The sequence below is a fragment of the Austrofundulus limnaeus genome, unplaced genomic scaffold (assembly GCF_001266775.1).
Source record: "Austrofundulus limnaeus strain Quisiro unplaced genomic scaffold, Austrofundulus_limnaeus-1.0 Scaffold409, whole genome shotgun sequence".
Taxonomy (NCBI): domain Eukaryota; kingdom Metazoa; phylum Chordata; class Actinopteri; order Cyprinodontiformes; family Rivulidae; genus Austrofundulus; species Austrofundulus limnaeus.
Genome location: NW_013952811.1, coordinates 33,535 through 40,353, shown reverse-complemented (window position 1 = coordinate 40,353; position 6,819 = coordinate 33,535). Strand labels below are relative to the sequence as shown.

Below are 6,819 nucleotides of genomic sequence, written 5' to 3'. Positions count from 1 at the left end.
TCTAATCTCTCTTTCACTCTTTCTCATTACATTTCACTTTTTTCTTTCTTTCTTTTTCGCCTATTAAAAAAAAAGCCACAGATGATGAAGAAGCTAAGATACTAATATTCAGATGTTCAGTTCTGCTTTCTACTGAAGTGGCAAAAAAATAAATAAAAAGAAAGAAAGAAAAAAGAGAATCAGCCTCATTACACTGTGTGAACAAGACATTATTTACAGAACCATGCATAATTCACAGGCAGGGACGCTGCAAACACAATACAGAACTGGTGACTGTTTGTCCCTAAAACAGGGATCTGTTTCAACTCTGCTAAGATTGTATTCAATCTAAAGACATCACATTATCATAAAAAATAAAACAGCTAGAATAGTTAACTTAGTAGTTTATTTATTTAAAAAATCTTAATTAAAATGTTTGTGATTTATAATTCTCTGCATGTCTTCTTTTTTTTTTTTTTAAACCACACACTTTAAAGTGCAACACAAACATTTTTTAGGGAACAAAATTAACCTCAGGGTTAATTTGCCTAAAATTACATTAGTTTTTTACAGAGGTGAACAAAGGCATGTACAGGTTTCAACAAAGAAATATGGGAGATGTTAGGCATTCCTGCAGCATAGCACAAAGGTGAAATTTTAATTATTGTCAGGTTAATGTGACACTTAAAACTAAACTCTTTCTGATTTCATCCCTAAGAAATAAAAAATACCTGTTGCATATCAACAAAAAGCAATCATCCATCTGAAATGTCTCTTCTTACGAACCATGCAATCACATCACTAAAACCACGTAGCAGTTGAGAGGTAAACMCATTTATTGCAGCATTAATGTTGTTTTGTGGCTGTGAGACATGAGCAATAAAAGCTCACTAGATAGAGACATAAATGGATTTTTTTATTGTGCTAATATCCAGGTAGCCGGATAAAGAAGTCATCTTTTTTATGTCAGACAAGGTGGGATTTGCCCTACATTTGATAACGGATAAAAGTGTGCATTCTTATATACATGCATGTGTAGACACACAAACCAATACATATTCATTATTCTTCTATGTGGCCTGTGGTCTCTTGTGACGGCAGAATAAGGATTCAATATTTCCACGAAATGCAACACTCTCATCCTACTTTCTGCTTTTCCTGAGATGTGCTCATCCTCTGAGGCCCAACCAGCTAGCCCCCCCACCACCCCCACCCCACCATCTAAACCACACATATAATGATGGCCCCCCAGCCCCCATGAGAAATGGTGATGAAACAACCCCTTCTCAGCTGCTCAAAATAGGAGAACTGCAGTTTCCATAGGAACAGATCTAAAAGCAATTACGGATGACACGCAGAATGAAGCTTGATGAGCCATCATCCAGGATGGCGCTCAGAATTCCACCTAAGATGTCACAGAGTCCCACTTGGGTTCTCGGGTGTCTTTATTTTACTACTTTTTTCTGTTTGTTTCCTCTGCTTCCACTTCCTGGTTCAGTTTCACTCTCAGAAACAGGAAATGGGATGTTGATAAAAATGGCGTTTTAGGCCCAGACTGAGATTTTGAGATTATTTGAGAATTTTTTTAATTACAACAATAAAATCATAACAGTATGAGGAAAAAAGTTGTACAAGAATAAAGTTAAAATATTACAGTTATACAGTCATATTACCAGAATAAAATACTATCATTGGGAACTCTTAAGTGAAAAAACAGAGCTACCACTCTTAAAATGAGGAATGTTGATTATCTTGTGAAGGTGTTTGATTTTTGTTTTTACAAATAAATAAATACTTAATCTTTTAACACATCAGCATAAAATTATTATCAGTATCAGGTCTGTCAGCGCCGGTGTCCAGCATACGCAGGAGTAGGGCATCAAGTTATCAGCGGAGCACCAGAAAATGTGCTTCATAAAAAAGTCATCTTGACAGCAAAAACTTTAAAGCATGTTTAGATAGCCTGTAAGAAATACAAAACTAACGTATTTGCTCAAGAAAACATTGAATCTATGCTGTGTAAAGAGGCCTCTTCACCAGTTTTCCATTGTGCCCACCCCAATCTCTCAAAGTGGTACGTTCCATTGGAGTTACACAGGTGAGCCGCGAACAGACCAACAGAGCCTGAAGACATGAAGAGAAGAGACAGATGATGCTCGTGCGGCATTTGCAGGTAGGATGATGTTTAAATAACAACTGAATACTTTGGAATTTGTCACATTTAACCTGTGCATGCTCATGTCAGGTCACCACTGTTAGCAAACTGTTAGCGCCAGGTTAGCTAGATAAGGCTGCCACTACTAGTGGTGTTCAGATTGCTAAGTAGCTAGCTAGGCTAGGCTACTTATGAGGTGTCCTCCTTTAGAAAAACTCTGATAAAGCTCTTATTGCTTGCTTGACTTCAATATACCATAAAGCTGAGGAAATTTTGAATGAAAATTGAAAATTGAGAATTTTTTTTAAAATAAGGAGAAGTGCGCTGGCAAATACTGAATTATTTTTCATTTCTGGGAGGGGGAGGGCACCACAAAACAGTTTCGCTTAGGGCACTCATGACGAGCACCAGGCCTGAGGTCTGTGTTTATTTTGTACAAAGAACCACACAAACTTCTTTGCTTTTATGGAACAGGAGCTGCCTGGTAGTGGTAAAATCGGTTTTGTTGTTTTGAGGATGGTCATCAAGATTTTAACACCAGAGGGAGTGGAAATCTGGCAAACATGTCGTCTCCGCCCATGGGGCCCAACATGGCAAATGAAATATGATTGAGGCGTTTTGGTGATTTTCACCTCATGCCTCCCCGTGTATCTGGCAACGCCGATTGAACGCACCTGCAAGGAACTTGCTCATCACTGCTGGTTTTAAAAGGAAGACCTGAGGATCAACTCGTCGCTGAAGCATCAAACCGCTTTTGGTATGATCTCAGCCAGTGACTTGTTTTTGTAAACCTGGTTTAACTAACCTTTGTGTTTTTGTGTACTTACCTGTCTCCAGAAATAAGGAAATCACCTTGGAACTGTTTTGGATCCCAATCACGTCTGCCTGCCTGCCAAGCCTCTCACCTGTTCCATGCGCTGCCTCTTCGCCTCACAATCACCTGTAAATATGACATTCACTCGTAAATATCACGTTTGGATTTTTGGACTCTGGACCTACTTCTCTACGCTAAACCCAAAGCCCTCACCCGTAAGCATAAATTATTATCTATCAAACAGTACTTCTTGGAAATCCTTTACTTACCTCTGCAACTCCTCTACTTCCAGGTCCCGCTCCACACTCCATCCCTGTGTAAATAAACAAATCAATTTTATTATTCAAGTTTCTGTCTCCAGTGTTGTTCTTGGTATTTGCTCACGTTGACTTTAGTAAACCTGATAATGATAAACTGAATCCATATGGTATTGCAGTTAATGGTTGCATGGACGGATTTAGTCATTGCATAAAGTGAATGGAAGCCTATTGCACCAACAGTAACCCAATAGTAATTGCAGACTTTTTTGCACTGCAAGGCTTGGCTTGGGTCGGCCTGGATTCAAACTCGGGTTCAGCGTGTTTGCGTTAACCCTTGTAAACCTGTTCCACTCTGATTTTTGGAACCCAAAGACCCGTGGTTCTATCCAGGCTGCTCGGTCCTGATGTCAGCTACTGTTGCCCATTGAATGGTTGTGTGAGCGAGGGGAGTGGGGTGGATTACATCAAACAAGCCGTGTTTACATCCAATTTTAATTCAAATTTTGAGCGAACTTTTGAATATTTGCAAAAATGTAAAAACGAAGAAATGCCAATCAACTGGCTTGAAGCAAATCAGTTCCGTCAGATGCATGCGTGTAGTAAACAGGAAGTAAAAGTTGCATCTCAGGAAAATGGAGAGAAGTTATCAGAAACATGCTGCTGCTATCGGGAAAGTTGTAATTATTCTGTCATCAACTAGTTTGCCTTTTTTACATGCGGTTGGGAGACGTAGAGGAAGTAATGCAATTCTTTTCACGTTACGGGAATAACTGGGAAGATGCTGAGAGCGGGATGAGGGTCCAGCTGTGAGACACGGCTGCACTCACTCTGGTACCGGGACAGATTTTGGACAGACAGCGGGAACAGCTGATCAACCTGTGAGGTAAATGTTCGCTTCGTCAGAACTGATTCAAAAAATGTGTTTCCATCTCCTTTTTCCGCATTAACTCTTTTTCGAAAAACCCAAAAACCACCTCAAGCGAGCGTATCAACTTTGATGCGAATTAGAGGAATTTTTTTTCGAATCAAGCCGTTTCCATCCACCTTTTCTGATGCAATACTTCAAAATGCGCATTAAAAACCTTGATGGAAACACAGCTACAGCTGAGTGACTTTATGTGAATCATTTGACGCAACTGTAAGGTTTCTTTTCATACAAGTTTAACTACACAACAGCAGTGGCAAGACACCAAGCAGCAGCAGGCTAACATTAGCTTCCATTAGCTTACCGTATTTCATCATCCTGAGTTTTCAGCGTCATACCGCTGAATGGCCCGATACAGCATCCTGCGTCGCAAATAAAACAAAACAAAATTTGTGTGTGTTTAATATTATGGTCCCGCCCATATCGAGGCAGCTCTCTGCTCAATACCAACACAACTAGAATAAAGCCAGGCTGGCTGGAGCAGGGGTGGGCCGGGCCAAGTCACCGCAAAAATGCGTACAGTGCATTTGAGGTTGTCCACAGCAGGTGTGAACCGGCTGGAAAATGGATATGCCTTGTAATATTACTACTCTTTCTTTCACAATACTATGATTCTTTTTTCTTAGAATTAAAAAATAATAATAAATAAATCTCATAGTCTGCCCTTAATACCACACTGTATGATGATGTCCTGGAAAGGAAAAGCTGTTCAGGGCAGGAGGTTTGAGGGCAAAAAAAAGGAGAAAATTAACCAAAAGATGGAGGAAAGTAACAAAATTGAACAATGAGGCGAGCAGAGGAGTGAAGGAGGTGATCGCTGACCCTGTGTTGGGGCTGGAGTCAACGCTCCATTAAGGCTCATCTGCATAATGTTCCTTGTGGCTTCATTAGCGATGTGCAGAGGCAGAGGCAACGTTCTGCCCAGGTACATGTGTGATAGCATCTCCTCTACTTCACCCCGTCCCTGTCCCACATGTCCCCATTGTCGCCTTCCATTTCCAGCCCTCCCACCCACCCACCACCCTTCCCTCACTCCGTTGCATCAAAAAACGTGTGAGCAAGATAAAGCAAACATCTGACAGTTTGCAACCCTCTCCACCTCTCATCCATCATACAGAACTGTTCCCTTGCCCCTCTTTTCCTCCCACCCACCCCTCCGCCCCTCATTTGTTAGTACAACGCTCTGCCTCCCCTTCAGCATATCTCRGCCTGCTCCGAGCTATAAAGCGGAGCCGCGTGTCAGCCGCAGTTTAGAAGAGGACACATCTTGAAGAAATGAGGGGATTTCATCTCTATTCTTCTCCCGTTCTTGCTCCTCGATTCTGATAAGCCCACAAACAGTCGCAGCAGTTGTGACATCGGCGATGAAGGTCACTGATGGATGGCTTGTTGAAAAATATTTATTTTTCTCTATCCTGTAAAGAAAGAAAAAGTAAATGCGAGCGCCATCCATAATGAATCAACGCTCCCCCTAAGAAACACAAATTCATACTAACATCAATCACACTCAACCCCCGTCCTTTGATTCAGTGTCTTGACTTAGTGAATAATGGCTGCTGTAGCAATCAATACATTTCTTGGTAACCAATGTAACTCCCCCAGACACTTGTTGGAATGCTGCACCGCTCTGCTGGATTTCCATTTTCTGCTCAAAACACTCTGTTTGTTGTTACATCTTCTCCCCATCACGCTACCTCTCTACACTCTCCTCCTATTCCGCCCCCCCCGGCTTTGACAGATGTTGCTTTGCGGTGTTTGCAGCCTGATCTGGTCATGAATTCATTTAGCTGCCATTAGAGGCCTCTCCACAGACCCTGCCCAGAGCTCTTCTAAAGCAGGAAACCCATTTAAACGGCATAATTCATAACACGGAGAGCTGTGGTACAGAGTGAAGGAATAATGCGCTTTAATGTTGTCAACTGTGAGTAGACAAATAGCTGGTCATTAACAGACATATCAATTCAAGGGAGATAAAAAAAAAAGTAGACTCATCAGTGTTGTTATCATTAACATAGGATATGCTGTAAGCTGGGTCATTTTAATATCAAAGCATTCTGCCAATGAAATAGCAAATTTGACAGGATTTGTTTTAAAATGTGGGCTTTTAGTTTTCACTTAATGCCTATACGTATGCAAATTCCACTGAACTCTAAATGTGTTATCCAACTTCTCTGGCGTTTTTGGCTCTCAGTGTTTCCCATCAGTCCCATTCTTCTCAAATGCTCTGTCTCAGTTTTAACTTGAATGTGAGTCAGAGAGCAGAGTATGGTTGGGGGTGAAAAACGAGGATGCAAGCCAACATGACTCATGCTTCTTATGTTTGAAGACAAATTTAAAGTTGTTACAAGTGAGGATTCTCTGCTTCGAACTCGATGCTTGGTAATGCCTGAATAAACACCTGGTCCAACACTAATTGTTATGCAAAAACCTGATATGGGTAAGCTGTTAGTCAAATTCACAGGAAACAATTGCAGTAAATTCTGAATAGTTAAAAGATAATACAGCTGGGTGCGAAAGTTTGGGCAGCCTGGTTAATTTTCCTGATTTACTTTCATAAATTATTGATTGTTCGGATAAAAAAAATGTGTTAAATATACAGTGGACAAACTCAATATTTAGTAGATCCTCCTTTCACAGAAACAACAGCCTCTAAATGCTTCCTATAGCTTCCAATGAGAGTCTGGAT

At 40.8% G+C, this 6,819-nt stretch overlaps 2 long non-coding RNA genes across 2 annotated transcripts; one reads left to right on the top strand and one right to left on the bottom strand.

The window, feature by feature from the left end:
- Window positions 1-1,643: 1,643 nt before the first annotated feature.
- LOC106528871 (uncharacterized) lies at window positions 1,644-4,498 on the bottom strand. The gene is made up of 4 exons (XR_001311555.1): window positions 4,438-4,498; window positions 3,218-3,261; window positions 2,987-3,074; window positions 1,644-2,103 (listed from the first exon to the last, which is right to left on the bottom strand). It is a non-coding gene; the product is annotated as an uncharacterized LOC106528871 (long non-coding RNA).
- Window positions 2,122-3,049, top strand: LOC106528872 (uncharacterized). The gene is made up of 3 exons (XR_001311556.1): window positions 2,122-2,152; window positions 2,650-2,891; window positions 2,972-3,049. It is a non-coding gene; the product is annotated as an uncharacterized LOC106528872 (long non-coding RNA).
- Window positions 4,499-6,819: the final 2,321 nt, after the last annotated feature.